An 18,643-nucleotide genomic window follows, 5' to 3' on the forward strand; every position below is an offset into this window, starting at 1 on the left:
CGTAAGGGGTAAGCCTTATGAAATTTTCAAGTTGAAATTTTTTTTAAATTTTTTTTCTGATTTTTTATTCTTTTTTTAATTTAAAGCACTATTTGAGTGAAAAAAAATGTATTTCAACAAAGTCGCATCAATCATGAGTGAGTAAAATGACCGAACCTTAACTTATACGCTTATGACTCCAAAATGAATCATTAAACGAGCGGACTCCTAATAACGACTCATTTACTCATTGAGTTGATTCACTAAATAGAGTTATTATTCTCATCTCTATTAGCAGTAGCTCAGTAGCGCATGTCAGTACAAAAATGGAACACAAAGTGATATCTTTGCATTTTGAAATCTCCATTTTAAAATCACACTCTAACGCTTCCTCAGCCAATCAGATGCTTCGGGAAAAGCCATTTTAAAATTACACCCCACAAACAGTTTTTTGCCTGTAAGTCATTTTTTTAATTCACATCATTTGCTTATATTCAAATGGCGGTTACATAATCCTTCCCTTTTCGGGTGGCGTTCAGACAAAGGAAAAGGGTTGGCAACAAGGATCATAATGGTGGATTTTATTTTTAATTCAACCTTTTACCTATATGCTTGTTTGGAAATGGTAGTTCCAATAAAAAATGCTCTCAAATCAGCGCATAAAAAAACACAAACACACAAAAGACATCGGAAAGGAGATTGTGGTTCGCATTGGTTGGATCTCATTATCTCATCATCATATGACGAAGCATGCATCTGTCGCACGGGCCGTGTGCACAGTTCAAAGACTGCTGGTGGCGTCGTCCTTGTTAACCCTCCGATTTTCACGATTTTGCTTATGTACAGCAGCCGAACAGAAAAAGGGATATGCTGCTGTGCCACGAGCCACAACCATTACACCCTTTTATGGTTTTTTTTTGTTGTGTGTGTGTGTGTCCCTTCTTCTGCTTTCAATGCCACACAGATTGCATCCGTTTACATCCTTTCGCCACCGGTTTTCACCTCATTCGAATACCTTTTGTTCGTGTTCGCCGGGGTTTGCCGGTTGACAGGGAGCGGAAAAGCGCATATTTGCACTTCCAAAAAGAAGGAAAAGGGAAAAAGGGAATTGCTGTCAGTTAAGGGGTTTCGTTTCGGGGTTTTTTTTTTCTTCTCTCTCGCTGTACGGTTCGGTTCACCCTTGTAACGTGCGCTTGCAACCCTCTCGTTTGTTGGAAAATCTATTCTGAATTCCCGTCTGTTTTCCCCCCTCATTTTTCTGCTTTCCCTTCATTCAGCCCTTTCGGGTTGTTGTGATGTTGATCCCATATTCATGCACACACACACATACTCACAAAGATACGATCCGATGATGATGACGACGACGACAACACACGGACGCAAGAAGCACCGAGCATATCAACGCCAGGACTACACCGTCCGTTGTGTGCAATTTATTTTATGATCCGCTTTTTCCGCTTCACGTTCCGATTCCCGATGTTTCCTTTATATTCTCTTTCTCTCTCGCTTGAAGGAGCAACAGAAAGAGATACAGTGAGGTTTTCCTTTTCGAGCAAAAAGGGCACAAAACGTTCCCTTTTCCGGTTGGCAGAGAAGGATGCTGTGTGTGCAACATTATATATTCAGGCGCATATATTTTCCATACATTATATTTTATTTCATACATTAAATTTGAACTGGCGCATGCGCAAGGTGGTGTGCAGGTTTTTTTTTTTGTGGCCACCCGTGTTGCCACCGTACGATCCACACACAGAAAGATGCCCGTGTTTCCCAACGTGTTTTCCAACCCCGGGAGCGGGAGTTTTCCCGGGGTGCGTCTGGAACGCTGGCTTGAGACTGGGTTGGGTTTGGGTTTGGAACCATGCGAAGGGATGGAAATTTCAGGTTAATTCGCGTGTTGGTATGAGGATTTGTTAAAGGGGTTGTAGAGCGCATATGTACAACACTGTTTCGAAACAGCCACGTCACTTACATAGTGCCGGTTTTGATTCGAAAATTCACCCTTTTGCTTTTCTTTCTGCGCATCAAGATTGGGGATGGTGGGTGGTCGCATCTTTTGATTTGACAGTTTAGGTAGTGTGTTTCTTTTTTGTTTTGTTTCTTAGCAGCTATGCTCAAGACAGACGGATAGACAGATAGATGGGTTGCTTTGATAGACAGTCGAAATGACATTGTTGCATCGTTCTCCATCGCTCTCCTCCAGCTGTAGTTCGATGATACGGTCGATGGTGACTATGGTTATAAGCGAATAAAGCGTATACGGTTGCTAGGATGGCTACTAGACAAAGGGAAGAAACATTGACGCTTCGTTACACCACAATGGGTGAATTATTTTAATTCAAACAAAAAAGAAAACCAAATTTTCCCAACTTAACAAAAGAATTTCTTTTCGAAGGAAAAGATTAAAAAGCTTCAAATTCTCAAAAACTAAATTCCAATTGATTGTTTGCGCCGAAAACCACACACACACACACGCGTACTATGCGTTCTATTTGTAATGTTGGCATTTTCCAAAACCGTCGTCCCCCTTTTGCAAATAGATTAACAAATTGCGTGCCGGCGTATGGTGGTGATCGACATGTGGAAAAAACTTTATCAATTCAACTCCAGCCTGACTGACTGGTGGGATTGGCGGGAAAGTTTGAAGAAGAGAGGTATTTGGCCCTTTTTTGACATTCAACTCCCGCGCTAGCAAAACGAAATGTAACAACAGCACAGAGAAGAGAAGAAAAAAAACCTGAAAGAATTGCAATCATGCGTACGTTGGTGGTTTTGTCCGATAAAGAGAGTCCTGGTTGCCGTTCGCTTCAATCGTCCGGTTCGTTGTTCGTTTGATTGCGAATGGAGAACCAAACCAACAAAAAAAAGAATAGAAGACCCCACCGAACGAGGCCCGCAAAATTGTTTGCCGAAGAAAAAGAAAAAAAACACAAACCGTCCGAAATCGAAATCAACGGCCCAAAACCGACAGCGAATATGTGAAATGTCAATCAAACCGATGGTCGATAAAATGAATTTAACTGTTGACTGACGCACATCCCCTTGCTTCGGTACCGGTCGCAGATATCGTGGAGTTGATGTGTTGTGCTTGCCTGTCGCCTATTTGCCCACTCTTCCAATCATTCCGGGGGGAGGGGAATGGAGTACTGGGACGGGGTGGGAGATTTTTTTGTTGCCTTCTTGACCAACCCAGCTAAAAACAACGACCAAGTCCATCCACCCATTCGAATCTAAAGCTAATCCAGGTCTAGCTGAATCGGCATCTTCGCAGGACTTTTGGTGGCAAAGAAGTCGATCATCGACTTGACTACCTTCCACCAAAAAACGAACAGGTCCTATTAAAAAGTATATAGCTAAATAAAACATTGCATTTCAGCATTTATTTCGTCTTCTTAGCAGTTTCTTCGCCCCTGCTCCGCAAGCGAATTTTTGCAGAAAATTCCCGTATGGAAGACCACATCAGCGGCATAACGAGATGTGCCCTTAAATATGTGCGAGGAAACACCCATTCGCGTATCCAATTATCGCTAATGTGTGCGCCATTATTAAAATAAAAATCGTACCACGTGGGGCACGTGCACGCGTGCCAGCCCAATCGCTTGCGGATGCTGCGGTTTCATTTGTAGTAATGGGTCTCATGTTTTTTTTGGGTGTCTCTGCAAGCGATCCTTTGGCAAAAAAGGGCTAAAAAAATGACACTATCCGTATCAGAGTTCTGCTCGTGAGTTCTAGTTTCCTTTGGGGGGTTTTAGGCTGAGGATAAATATATTCAAACACTGTCGTCCATTGGGTTCGTTTTTTTCTCTCTCTATCTCTCTCCCTCCTTGCTGGGACAATAGGGAATGGCGTGCATTCGCACTACGGTTGGTGATGATTATAATCATAATCGTAAAACATTGGAACCAGTAGCAAAAAACAGCAAAAAAGAACCACCCGAAAACCCCCTGGAATGCGCAACGGCTCAATAATCTCGGCCCGCAGTTATGGCAATATTATTCATTCCCTTCGGTACCGGTTTCCGGTGGTAAGGGCCACCACATGGTACCACATTGTCCACCAATTGCATCCATGTGCTGAGACAACTCCATTTCGCCCACCATTCCTTTAATGTCCTTGTTTTTCTCTCTCTCGAAACGATCAAATTCTGCGGTCAGCGTGTGTGTGTGTGTGTGACTCTGTTCGAAGGTTTTTTATTTTAATATCAAATATTATTATTGTTTTTATATTCATCTTTTACGATTTCCTAGGCACGGCACGATTCCCGGTTTTGTAAACCCCTCGTTATCGAGCGCGCGCGCGCCATCGTGCGCAATTTTTGCGCAATCGAGGGAAAAAAACGCAACAACCAGGGAAAATGGTTCGAGGGATGGGAGGGATGGGATATCGGATATCGGACAGAAATAATGCTTAATGCTCACACGCGCGCTACCACACACGTTTTAGCTAAATTGAATTGAAAAGATAAAAAAACAGAGACGCAGGAAAATCGAACCACCCCGCTTTTTTTGTATGGCGAATTGTTTGCCTTTCCCGAGCACCAAAAAAAAATGGAAACGAATACAACACCAGGGCCATAGAGAGGGAAAAGCTATTGGGGGTTTTCCTCGTGTGTGTGTTTTTTATTTTCTTGGGCAAATTTTTCAAGCGACAGTTTGCATGTCCTCGTTCTTTATCTTCCCAGCATGGGGTGTTTTTCTTTCCCATTTGGCTGGTCAGGAAAAGTGTCCCCGGCGATGTGTTTATTTTGCATGATTTTTACTGACAACAGGAGGTGGTCTGTCGAACTGTTTTGTTTTTTTGGAGGGATTGATGGCCACTGGTACTGGAACCGGCTTTTCCAGCAGTGGGTCGATTGTAGTGCAAGGTGCTACCAGTGTCGTAACGGGCGATTGGTAATGCTTTTTTTCCTCTCTTCTTCCTTATCATATGGGTTAGGATCTATAGATCCTGTAGATTCAGTAGGGGATGTAACAGCGTGGTGACATACTCAGGAATTCGACTAATCTAGGCAATAATGGGATATGGACATTCGAATTGACCTCACATTATTGCGCCAGGCGAATAATTCAAGTGCTGCAATTTCTTGGAGATTTTGTAAGAAAGGGGATGCTTTTTGTTGTGTGTCTAACGTTGAAGCTTAACAACAATTGGAATGGTGAAGAAAAGTTAAAAAAAACTTCCTTGTGGAAAACGTTTCCATTTGATGCTCTACACACCCATCTGCACGAGTAGAATTTGTTTATTAGCAGCCCAAAAACAAAAAAGACAAAACAAGAAACTGAGATCAAACTACAATAACAAAGCCCCGGGGATGATTTTTTGGAGCCACGATGCCTATCGATAAGCAGTAAACGGTTTCACCGGCAGAGTGGCAAAACGACGGAAAGCACCGAATAGAACCGCTGTGACCGGGCGGGGGTTTCGGATAGGATAGTTTTTAGGCCAAGTCCGGGGGTTTCATTTTCTCTCCCCCCCCTCCCCCCTCCCCGGTAAACAAGCAGGCAGATAAAACCGGATCCAATTACCATAAATGGAAAAAATAACGTAAGCCAATCAAATCAGAAGTGAAAAACATTGCCTGCGAAATTTTGCTGAAAGTGCTGGAAATGAAAATGCATGCCTGTCCTTAGAGCGGTGAAAGCGGTAGAAATTCACTGGCAATAAGGAAAAACAATACTGGTGTACGAATTGAGAGAGCAGAGGGAAAACCATCACATCCACCCACTCTCTCTAGTGGACGGACCCAGACATGGATGGAAAAATGAAGAGCACACACGATGATAGTTGTTACTTCTGGGTGTGTGTTGTCGTTTTCGTGCCAAGATATTGGGCAAAGGCGGCAAGGTGGGGAACACGTTTCGGGTCATAATGGTCCCCAAACCAGCGGCGGCGAGAATAAACGGGAAAAGCGTCCTTCGGTACGTCTGGATTGGTTGCGCATTCGATGTACGGAACAGAAATTCGATAGACCGTAAGGAAAATGAACGCTCGTTTGAATTGTGACTTCGGAATTTTTGGGGACGAAATGAAAGGGGGGGTTGGGAGGAGGAGAGGGCGTAAATAAAAATGTCCCTTTAGCAACAGTAGCCGAGGGGGGGGGGGGGCGGGTGGGTACAAACACACACTCAGTAGAAGTCAAATAATGTAGAGTAATATAAAAATATTGAGAAGCAATGGATTCCGGTACGAACGATTGTCCCGGACGGACGGAATAGGCATAAAACGGAAATTGCAACCATTCTTGTAATACCTGTTTTCGCCCATCATCGTCAAAGGAAATGAGCTGAGAATATGATGATGATCGACGTGGTTAAAATTGGTCTAAAGATTAGGTTTCTTTCTAAAGCCTTCACACCATAGTCAGCGTTAGCCGTATTGACGATTTAACGTCTCGGGGTATTAAGTAATGTCTCTATAGCCGTAAGGATCGCGTCAATGTAAGATCGAATCTCTTACGGAGATTGGTATGAATTTTTTTGTATTTGTTATGAATGGGTCAAGAGAAGGCTGAAGAAAAGTTTTTCTCAATAACAAACCAGAAATCCTGATTCTAAATCAGGAAAATAATTTTCGCTTTCCCCCTTCTATTTTCCTTTTTTATTTACTTATCAATCAGCAAGGGTAAAAGATGCGACAATTTTGAATTTTATTATTTTTTAATTTTTTTAAAATTATTTTCTATCTTAACAGTATCAATATCAAAGGGCAAAACATGCGCGATAAGAAACGGTGAACAGCAAAATTAAATCAATGACGTTCTCACGAATCAAAAGACTCTAAGTTGAGATGACGAATGGAGTTGACGAAGATTTATTTTCACTACACAGCCGAATATTCTCCTTTTATTAATATTTTTAATATTCTACTTTTGTTACGTGGAAACGCTCCTGATGGTCGCTTGAGTACTGATCCTGTCGTGTCAAGATCGGTACCTCTACCATTGAACCACCAGGCTGCCCCATTTTTTCGTTTCAAAGCAAAGTTTTTCACAGTCTAATGAATTGTACTAGAAGGTATTTAAAAACAATCCTACACAAAAGACACTAAAAGAAAATAAAACATCTTTCATCGAAAATTCAATATGGCGTAGGTACAGTATAAGAGCAAGTCGTAGACAGAACTCATATAACTGCCAAAATTTAGTAACGAAGAAAAAAAAATTACTTCTTTGTAATCAGTATTCCTTTCCTCGAAAGGATGCTCGGCCATCACTGTCATCGCTGCACCTATATGGGTTTTTTTTGCAAATCTCCCTAGCAACCTGCTAGAACGCGCGCAGATCGCATCCACAAATCCATCGCAGCAATCCACCCTGTGCAGCTGTGGCACGTGCCTTCGTCGCTGTCGCTAACAGGATGCAGTGCGTGTGTTTTCCTTCGTTTGGGCTCATTATTTTCCTAGCCAACGGCGTCTTTATACCAACATCATACCACAATCCACCCTTCCCTTTACATACACACACGCACACACGTACGGCATCTAATGCCGTTGACCTTTAAGGCAGAAACGGAAAGCATATACGGCACATTAATTACTGAAATTCCGAATTTTTCCGGCATCATAAATTTGGCTACGGATTCTTGCGTGGTAGAAATAAGATACGGCACCAAAACAGTGGCGTATTGGTATTGGTGCACGGATAGCCCTAAAAAGATGTTGTTGCGATTTGAATGTAGCTTCCTTTAACCGCGCACTTCCCCGTTGTTTTTTCCCCCCTTTCACCAAAGCATTCCTTGTTTCATTTCCCTTCGCTCTACTCCCCTACTTTACTCTTCCCTTTTTTCCTTTCTGTTGCGCACGAACGCCAACAAATCATTAATATCTTCAGCTACTTAACGGCTGCCCTTTCTTGTGCGTCTTCTTGAGCGTTTTCTGCCTGTTTGGGGGGCGGTAGATCAGGTGACAGGGGTGCCAGCGTGTTCGGGTGGGGTAGGAAAAAAGGTGCGAGGAAAAATTTGCAAGGAAATGAAATAAAAATGTATATATGGAAATGGACATAAATAAAAACGGGAAGCTGACGGGCACACCAGGGTAGAGCGTGCGGTGAAACCTGCATGGGCGAGAATACACTATTAAGCCCGGACTTTTTGTTCCGATAAGGGTGAAGAGAACCGTTTCTTGGCCGTTTTTGGGGGGGTGGTAAAAATGGAGCGAACTGAGCTCATTATGTTACTATAGGGCTACACTATTTTTGTGAGGAGGAAACTAGAGCCGATCCGATCAGACCCATGGTGGAGACGCCGCTCCACGCATAGAATAATAAAACTCCTTCGCTTTTCCTTTTCCGTGTTTTTCTTCTTCTCTTTTTAGTATCTTTTCCACACACACACACACACACACACAAAGGACAATTCGAATTATTCTTTGTGCTCCTGCCACCGACGATGAATATCTGTGCGGCTGCAGAGCGAAAATGTTTGGATAGGCGATATTTGAATAAATGATTTACGTCGCTCCGTGTTGCTATGGGAAACCGGTGCTAATGACACTACCACCCACACTGTAGTGTTTTTCTTGCCGTTTTTCCCCAGTTTTGTGTGCTGTTTCGTCGCGTTCGTAGGGTGTTTTGTTTTGCAGGAAAACTCGCGTAACCCGTGTGTGGACAGGATTATGTGTGTGCTGCTAAGTTCCGGTTTTCCAATTAAACAATCTTGCGACGGGGACGCAAATGCTCATTATGCGTGTGTTCTAAGCAGCGTATGTATACGTCAGCTCAACCATCGTACCGATTGGGGTGACATTTTTCCATTCCCCGTTTTTGTGTCATGTCGGTGCACAATCATTGCACGATACGTCATTCCATCCAAAGCGGCTGCTGCTCGTTTCTATGGAGCTCGCCCATACTCACAGTGATCCGTTTTGCTTTGATTTGAACGTTTGCAGCGTTCAATGTTTGCAAAAGTGAAGCTACAACAACAAGAGAACTACAACAAAAAACTGTCTCTCTCACACACACACGCGGTCTCATCCAATTCTGTGGCGGCACAGGATCAAAGGAAAAATGCTAATTTGACTCCTGGATTGTACTACTTTTTGCGCTTACATCTCTTACACTCTTTGTGGATTTTCCGAATGTCGGTATGTATTTTGCCTGTGTGTCTGTGTTGGGTTTTTTCATCTCATCTCCTTGTACCACAACGATCGATGAGTTTTGCTTTTTTTGCGACGTTAGTGTCGGGCAAGATCAACCATTCTCAAGGTAGGCGAACGGTTGTCACACCCGTGCCAAGACATTCGGGCTGATTATCCATTGCGCATCAAGCGTGCACAACATTTGCAAGACCTTCCGATGACAAATGCACACACATAAACGTAGCCAGCGCATTAAGGGACTGGTAATGGTGCAGAAAAGGTGACCTTAAAGGAAAGCGTTGCGCGACGCAGTTTCTGTCCGTGATGCAAACCACACGCCGTCGTCACGCGGTTTGAAGAATTAATCTGATCGTAAGGACTCGCTTGAGGAGTGTCGGGGGTGTAAAGCAGGAAGGGAGGAGAAGCAACAAAAAGACAAAAAATTGAATCCTAATAAGCTCACCTTAGCCGACAAGGTTTTGTCGTTATTTTTATTACGCGCGAGTTTTTTGTTCCCCACTCCGACATCTTCGACATTGGCAAAAGCGAATGGAATGAAGCGTGTGTGTGTGTGGAGAGTCCTTGTTTTTGCAATGGTGGATGGAATGCAATGAAGAATATTGTGAAATTTTGCAACTGCTTGAATATAACCTTTTTTATTCTGTTTTTTTGTTTTGTTTTGTAAACCACAGTAAATTGTTTTTAATATTATAAATTGTAAGCATAAAACTTCTGACGCTGCAGCTTTTATGCAAGGTTGAGAGGATGAGAGGAAAATAAAAACCACTCTTCCATCTCCATGGCAACACTGATGCTAATAAATGGTACTCTCGTACGTGAAACCGTCCACTGGGAAGATGCTTTTTTTCTCGTCTACCACCAAGCGTACACTAGCAAACGTTATTTATTCCACAAACACGGCATATTCCCGCTGCGCATTGCACTCCCAGACAGTGGGCCATTCATTTTCCACTCTCAGCATGGGAATTTAAATGCTTCGTCGAGTTGGCGCGGTTGCTCTGGTTTTTTTTAGTTGTGTGTGTGCTGCGCTCACCCGTCGACATGACATCCTGCGCCACGGTTTTAATGGCGCGAATCCTGTTCTCGACGCACACGAGTTGGATTGGATGTCGCCGCCCGGTGACCGCAATGAGCCTTTTGCAAATGAAGCCGCGGCAGCATAAATTATGCAAGGGGGTTGTTCATGGTTTTTTTTTGCTGTCTGTCTGTTTGTTTGTTCACCCTATCAGATTTTAAAATTTGAATGGGGCGTGGCATCGTACGGTGTAGAAGAAGTGGGGTGATTTATTTCCATGCCAACGTCACCGAGGTCATGCTGCTGGAGCAAGTGATGCTGTTGTTTTGTCCCACCGTAGACCGCAAAAAACACCGGTTCAAGATGCCGCCACAGGTTAAGCTTCTTTAAGGCGCTTTGTTGGGTGCGTTAAGACCAAACATAATCCCCGTTCTGATCGTGCGTTTGATTATTCGAATTCTCACCCTCTTGTCTAGCTATTAAGGCAAACATTTTAGTCGCCTTACTAAAATAAAGCAGCTTGAATGTTGAAGGATTTAAACAACCAAAAAAAAAAGAAATCATTCCCGCACGTCCGCTTGACCGCCTGCTGTGAAAAGTAGATCGATTTTTTTGTTTCACTCTTCGAAATCGATTCCGTTACGATTGGGAAAGGACACATGCGTTAAATATGCGTACCGAAAGATATGCCACCCAACCTCCCACACTTTTTCCTCAACCCCCCCGCATAGATCCTCCCAGAAGGTCCGTCCTTTCTAATCCAATAATCTCTAAAAACATTTCTCTTGTCCGACGCGCATGGAACAAAAGCATCCTTCATCCAATTTGTGCCGAGTGGACCCTTTTTTTTTGTTGGTGCGCCTTATAAAGGAAGGCGTAGAACACGAGCAGTAGTAGCGAGAGAGACAGAAACGCGCGCGTCCGGCCATACGGTTGGCATTATTCATTCCCGGACACCGGACAGAAGCAACCGAACGGAGAAAAAGCATCCTGACGCACGCACGCACGCACGAACGCACCCCGATGGGTGGCAGGATAGAGAGGGGGTGTGCCAACAGGGATTGAAGATGGCCACAACAGCAGCAAGTGCCTACTTATTCAAATGGAATAAAAATGGCTGAACAGTTTTTTTTCCTGTCTCTCCTCGGCTGTTGTTTGCTGCTTGGGACTTTGTCTCTCCATTCTCTACACCTTCAACGGAGAGAGACAGGGGTGGAATGGGGGGTGGCAAGAGGTTGGATAGTGGTGTGAGGTTGAAGGGTCATGGCTTTTCTCTTCTTTTTAACACCATCTCAAGGGATGAATATATTTTCATCACAACACGTTGACCACGTTCCCCGGGCCCCACATCCCTCGGTCGAAGCACATGGGTTTTTAGGAGGATGGAAAATCTTTTCACCCTGTTCTACTTCATTTTCGTGGTTGGTGCGCTTCTTAGGGGGAAACTTAGGCAGGTTGAGGTCTCACATCCCGTTAGTAGCCCGTGTCTGAGACCGTGCTTAGAAATAGGATATTTTTTAAGCAAGTGCAGAACAAAATAAGATTGAAAGCATTATCCTGCCCTTGTGTGAGAGAAGGATACTTGAGTGTTTTTTATCAGAGGGATAAGGTGTCCGTGTGTGTGTGTGCATGCTTTTCCGTGTGGCACGTGTGGCAAGGCACAACAAAAAATATAAAAAAAGAATTCAAGTTGTTCTTGTCAAAATCCCTTCCGAAACACCGTTCCAAAGCGAGCTCGAGGCTCCCGAGTTTTCCTTCGCCCACCCTTTTACTTGACCATTGGAAAAATCGGGAAAAAGTTTTTTTTCAGTTACTCACTTTTTCTATGAACGCTGGAATGGACTAAAATGGGCTCGTTGTTTGATAAGGAATAAGGAAAAAAAACAAAATCCTCCCAATTGGAAAAACTAGTCGCGGGATCTTGTGTGGACATTGTCATAATTTTCCTTCCGTGTTGTATCATTTTTCTATTCTTTCTTTTTTTTGTGTTTGTTTTTCTGTTTTCTCTGCTATATTTGTTCACAAAAAAAAATTGCGGATGAAGATACGGTTGTCTTCGTTGGCTTTTTTCACAAAGTTCTTTTTTTTCTTCGTTCGCTCGTCCTCCGTTATTGTCAGTCACTGATAAAATCCTGTCCAACATGGACATCTAATGCTGGGCCCACTGGCAAAAACACGAGTCTGTCTCTGAGTGGGTTTAGGATTGAATGTTTCGGTTTTTTAAAATCTCAAGAGATTTTGGTGGACAAACACACACACACACACCGGAAGATCCCAAGGACGTCCCTGGGAACAGGACAACAGAACATGTTAGCAAGCGTGGCACACTATACTACTAAAAGCAGAAGCCAGCTTACTAGGAAACGGCCTGGCCAGGGTGGTTTTAACATTTCTCGTTTCGTTTGTTGAGACTTGTATTTATTATTTATGTTTCCTCATCCCCATGCTCCACCATGGAAGTAGCGCACTTTTGTGTTTACTTTAGAAGTGCCTTTTAGCTCCAGCGGGCGGCGTTGTGCGTCCGGAGGGGTCAATAGGAAAATGGAAACAAATCGCAACAGCGCAAAAAAAACTTGAAAAACGAATTTGGGGAAAAATTCTCCACAACGAGCAATCAATCCTGCTAGAATGGTGGAGCTGTACGGAACTGTACGGAGTGTTTGGGAACTTGAAGCAAAGTTATAATTTTCCTAAGTCCCAACCAATGGAAAATGGTTGCTTGTGGCAAAGAAAAAGAATGCGTTATACCTTCTGTACGGGGAAATATATTATATTTATATTTTGGGAATTGGCGTAAACTGTGGTGAAGTTTTTTCCCTTTTTATGTTGCCACACACAAAAGCGTACATTCCTGGAAAGTGGAAAACCCAGAGAGTTGGAAGATCCACTTTTGTGAAATATTATTCTCCACAATTTCCTCCAAGAAGTGAAACAAGTAATGGGCTTAGGAAAGATGGACAAGAACACCCCAGAGGATAGAAAGAGAAAGAGAGTCTACTGCCGTTAAGAATGCCATTTAGCTTCCTGTGTGGGATGAAGTGAATTGAGTGTTGGGAAATGGAAATTATAAGCAGCGAGCCAAAATCGACCAAACGGAAATGGCAAAGAGAAATAAATTTTAAGTGTTATCGCTTTAGAGACGATGATTTTACTTTTATTTCTTTTCTTTTTTGCGAATGCTTTTTTGCCACCAGGAATGGAGCATTTTACTTTCTTTTAGTTTTGTTACACACTTCAAAGATGTGGAAGGAAAATGTGCCTAAAATGCGTTCTCAAAAGTGGACAAACCGGCATCGGATGTGCCTAAAGTGTGTGTGAGGGTCTGTCTATCTTTAGATAACTTATTTATGTGCGATTTCTTCCTTTTCTGGCTTGGGCCGTTTTCCATTTCCCGCTTCCACGTGTATTACTTCTGCATTATTTATTCTCGTAGCAAATCGCACTTATTGAGGGGAAGGATGTTTTTCGTGGAAAACCGATTTTTGTGGGGGAGAGAATAAAAAAGAAAAGTTTACATAAAACTCCATGCTTTTCAGCTGTTATCCGCTTAAAAAAAGTATATTACATCACAATCATGCCCGAAGGAATTGTGGAGTATGAAGAGAGAGAAAGAGAGAGAGAGGGAAAACCCACTGCCCCGGAGGGGTTTGGATGTGTTCACTGTTTTGAAAAACTCAAATTTTCTTCGACCTCCTTCCATGAGGATACACGCGTCCGCCGTTCCTGGTAAATAAAGGGAAAATAGGATGAACGTAAACTGTCCGACTAACACAACAAAGCAAAATTGTTGACAATCCCGAACAAGGACATTGTGAAGTGATAAGCCAAGTATGTCCAGAAGGGGAATAGAGCAGTTACAGTTTAAAACCATTCAGAAGAATCCATTTTCCGTTGCCTGGAAGGTTAAAGCAAAAAGTTGATAAATGATTGTATTTTGATTACGCACCGTAAAAACCCGGGGGGGAAAATGGCATCTTTTCCTGCTGGGTGGAGTTTTGCCGTTTAGCGTCAGTGGGAAATTTTTGTGGTTTATTTCGTTTTTCGTTTCTTCGCTTCGGTGTTTTTGGGAGTACATTTTAGGCCTCCGGAGACAGTTTGCTACCGTTTGTAGCCTTCGGGCCGGCTTAATTGACCCCTCAAATATTTCCCCGAAAAGGGACTTGCTGACTTCCGTGTCATTGTTGTTATTCATGCATGCATTTCGCTGTGATTGGAGTTGTGAAGAATTTGCCAATTTAAAGAAGAGAAGAGTGAGAGATATATGGAGGGGAAAGAAAAAGGAAGAAAGAGATTTTTGCCAATGATTTTCCAACCTTTGTATGTATTAAGGTATTTTTGGAAAGAATTTTAAGGAATTTTGTAGCAGTTTTCCAAGGATTTCTAAATGATTTCTCTTAGATTTCTCACAGTTTTCATCTAAAGTTGTTCAAATTTTTCACGCATTTTTCAGTCTCTATTGCATAGGTTTGCCAGCATTCCTCAATGAAGTTTTCCACAACTTTTCTATGTTTCTTATAGGAAGTTTGGAGTTGCTCCAGAGTCGACTTTGGAATGTTCCGAAGTTAGATTGATCGATATCATTACATTTACCTCTCATGATGAGTGTGACTGTGAGCTTTTGCGTCACTAAATTTCAAGTCGAAAATAAGTCTTCCCCTGCAAGCAACATTGTAGAAATCGAACAATAAATTGCCTTAATCAAAAATTGAGCCACAAATAATTACGATCAATCAGCCACCCACGATGACTACAATATTGTTGTTTTTTTCCTATGGTCTTCTCCTTCTTTTTCAAACACTATTTAGTAACGTTGTCCCTCCTGTGTACGTTTCCGGGCCATCGTTCGGCATCGTTAGCCGTGTGCAATCGGTTGCAATTAAAATATTAATGACAAAACATTCGATTTGTCCAAAAAATGTTACCCCACGCGTACGGATGAGCCGTTTGTATTGAGATCATTGCGTATCGAATTAATGGGTGAAACGAACAACAACAAAAACAAAAACCGATGAAAATACAAAATCATTCGAATACATTTTATATAGGAAAAAGATCATCACCGAGCGAGTGAGTGAAACAATAATTGAATGAACTATCATCCATTGGGCACATTTAGCTGTTGACCGTGTCGCGGTTTGAAACCGTTTGGACTCTGAGTCACTAATATCTTCGTCTTCGGCATCGGTACCGGCTAACAAACATGGTGGTCCGGTTGCCTGGTCCGTGCCGCCATTTCTTTTAACAAACTGTTTGCTACACAAAAAAAAAAAACGTAAATTCACATTTTGCTTGCATTTAGATGGAGTTGGGTTGAGCTTTGAGTCTTCTTTGGTGTTTTTTTCTGGTATGAACTGTCCTGAACAGATCTGATTTCATTATTACTCATTTCATTTTATCATTTTCCACGTCTGTTAGTTGGGCAAGTTATTTGTTTCTTTATTTGTTTCTCTCAACCTCTTTCTCTCGCTTTGCAGTTTGTCGCTTTTAAATCCGACTCCTTTTCCTTCCTGATTGCTTTCGTTCGCTTTCGTCACATCCCGTGGTGTGGAATGGGGTTTTTTTTTTGTTCGATTTCGTTGCGGTTTTTGTTTTCGATCGTAATTCGATTTAAATTCATTTTCATCATTGAAACCACTCCAGACGCGCGAGATTTCTTTTTAATTAAGAGCCACTTTTCAATAAGTTTATGGTACGTACCCAAGGGCGGGGAGGGGGCAAAGATAATAATAAATCGAGATGTGTGAGTGAGATAGCAATGAGAAAGAGACACCAAAAAGGAAAGGAAAAACAGGGGGTGAACTTTTGCTCGGCTACTATAATGTGTCATTAGTAGTTTAGGCATGAGAGTTTATAGTTTCCATCCCTCCTTCAAGCGCGTAATCAATTAGTTGAACCGTCAAGGCAAATGTTACAGAAAAAAGAAAAAATACAAAGTATTGTAATACCTTCTCGATGGCTGATTGGTGAGCAAAGAGATTTGTAGTAATGTGAAAAACAAAAGGCGAAAAAAATATAACACAAATGCTGCACGCTCGATAGATGATTGAAACACAACACTATACGCTTTACACTACTTCATTTTCCCACCGACACCACTTTACTAACAACCCCCATCCATATCGTGGTGCTGCGGCGGGTTGCTTTGGTAGATAAATAATGTATTTTACCTTGGATTACAGATTTACCGTACCGAACGGTTGCGTCCGCGGGCAACATGATTTCGCGGATTGATCCGGCATGATGAAAAACACTTTTGACAGCGCCTAATTCACTTATTGGATATGAAATTTTGTATATGGGCGTTATAAACATTTGTGTGTGTGTCTAGTGTGCGGGCTATGCAATCAGGCTGTCAAAAGATAAATTGAGCTAACGCGTTGCAATAACCAGCATATACACTCTTGTTTGCAATTACGTTATGCAGAGAAAGTTATAGTGCAAAAAAGAAAAAAAGGAAAAACCAAAACACACGCACGCATCTTGTCTAGTGGCCTCTTGTTTGTGTTTCCACTTCCAGGCATTATCTAATCAATCATATTCTCCTATCGCTGCCTATTGCGATCCAGCGTAAAAGCCGTGAATAATCGGGTGTCATAAAAAGTGTATTATCAGAGAAGGCCATGGGCGGCGTGTCAAAACACGTTACGGAGGTTTTCCTTCAAAAAGGCTTTCCGTTTTATCCGGTGAACGATATTTCCTTTTTGTGTTTTTCTCTTGCATTTTTTTTTTCGTTTTTGCAAAAAAACAGTTTTCAAGGGGCGAAATATTGGAAGAAAAATGACTAAATTATACGAAACGCTACACACACCAAACTGACCATTGTGCATCTCATAACGAAGGGCCAAGAATGGGGGGGGGGGGGGGGAATTGGGGAGGGGGGATGCCCGAACTGTAATCACAATAATCATTAGGGAAAATGATTTTTTAAGCTGTCCCTGAAGAAATGTGTGTCTGTATTTTTTTTGTTCTACAATCATCAGCAAAAGAATTCCGTCCACAAGGGATGACAAATCGAAAAAAACGATGTCACACACTGACCACTTTGTGACCGAATCGAATTGGAAAAGCACATTACCGTTCTCGTCTTTTTCGCCCAACAAACTATTTGAATATATGTACATTCACGTGTGAAAACATGTGGAACAGGAGTGTTTGTTTGAAAAATGATCATTCGGGACAGTTTTCATTAATAACCTTAATGTATTCTTTGGCCCGGGAGTGTGGCGGGCGTTTACTTGCGCAAAGGTTGCTCCAACACAGAGGGGAGAGTACAATCTTTTCTCAACCATATGATGCTGTGGGGCCTTCTCATCCCCCAACAAGGGATCCTCTAATCGGAGTCCAAAAATGTAGTTAAAGGTTAGGGAAGTGATGGTGCTAAATTGTGGTCATCGGTTTTCGGTTCGAATTTTATCTACTAAAATGGAGGCGCTTTTGGAGAATTTTAGAGCAAAAAGGAGCAAGGTATATAGAGATATCTAGCCAGATATCCTCGATTCCAGAATTTCCAGCTGATAAGAATTAGAATAGAAATTAAATGTTGTCGAGATGAAAGCACTGAGATTTCCAGAGTTCTAGAACTCTCTTGCCGCTCTCCGGGTTGAAGATTTCTCAAAGAAAAAGACTACGTATTCATGCTCCAAGATACCTTATAGTTCTCCTTATGTAAGGTTTAGTGGACTTTTCAAGGATCGACAAGGTAAAGAACAAGAACCAGAATAAGAAACCTCATCCAAAATCACCGCATCCCAAATCGGACGAACAACAAAACGCTCCAAACGTTCGATGCCGGATGTGTAGCAGAAGTCAATTTTCACCCCGTTTTACTATAGTGAAAGGAGCGAAAATGTAGCATAAAATATCAACCCAATGCATACCGAATGTTGCTAGAGCACTATGACTCTCTTTTGCTACCGGAAATGAATGACGAAGACGGGGGACTGGGATCGTACCCGATACGGTAGGGACGGTTACATTTCTGTAAAGTAAATTGTGCAGCAATCTCAGCGTGAGTTTACTATAAAAAGGAAAAAACACACGAACGAACCGAACGGAAACAGGAAGTGCAATTTTTATAGCAACATGTGAGTGAGTGGAGGCTGCTTGTAAGCGGTTGAAATTTGTTTCGTACATTTGTACGTGTGAAAAGGAGGACACACCGAATGGAAGGATTATTCCCTGGAGGTTCCATTTCTGGAACTTCATTCAGTACTGGTCAACTTCAATTTATTCAACGTTAGTTCATATATATTCGGTTTGCCGTTCTTACTACTTCCTGGAACCCAGCAACCGTCAGCTGTAATTAAACGTGCGCCGACCGTTGTGTACGTGTTCTGGTGAATATTTAATTCCTCCCGTTACGAACTCGCTCGCTCGTACCCAGTTACAGGAAACGCAACCACTGTCTGGAGAATGGCGAATTTCCTCCAGTTCTAGTCGGCGTCTGGAACTAATGGCAAGGCATGTCACATCCCTCTGATCTTGGGCAGGTTTTTTTTTTGTCTACTTATTTCCTTTATTTCACCACAACGCACGTATTTGTATGCCAAGCTGTAC

The sequence above is a fragment of the Anopheles funestus genome, chromosome 2RL, assembly GCF_943734845.2.
Source record: "Anopheles funestus chromosome 2RL, idAnoFuneDA-416_04, whole genome shotgun sequence".
In the NCBI taxonomy this organism is placed as follows: Eukaryota; Metazoa; Arthropoda; class Insecta; order Diptera; family Culicidae; genus Anopheles; species Anopheles funestus.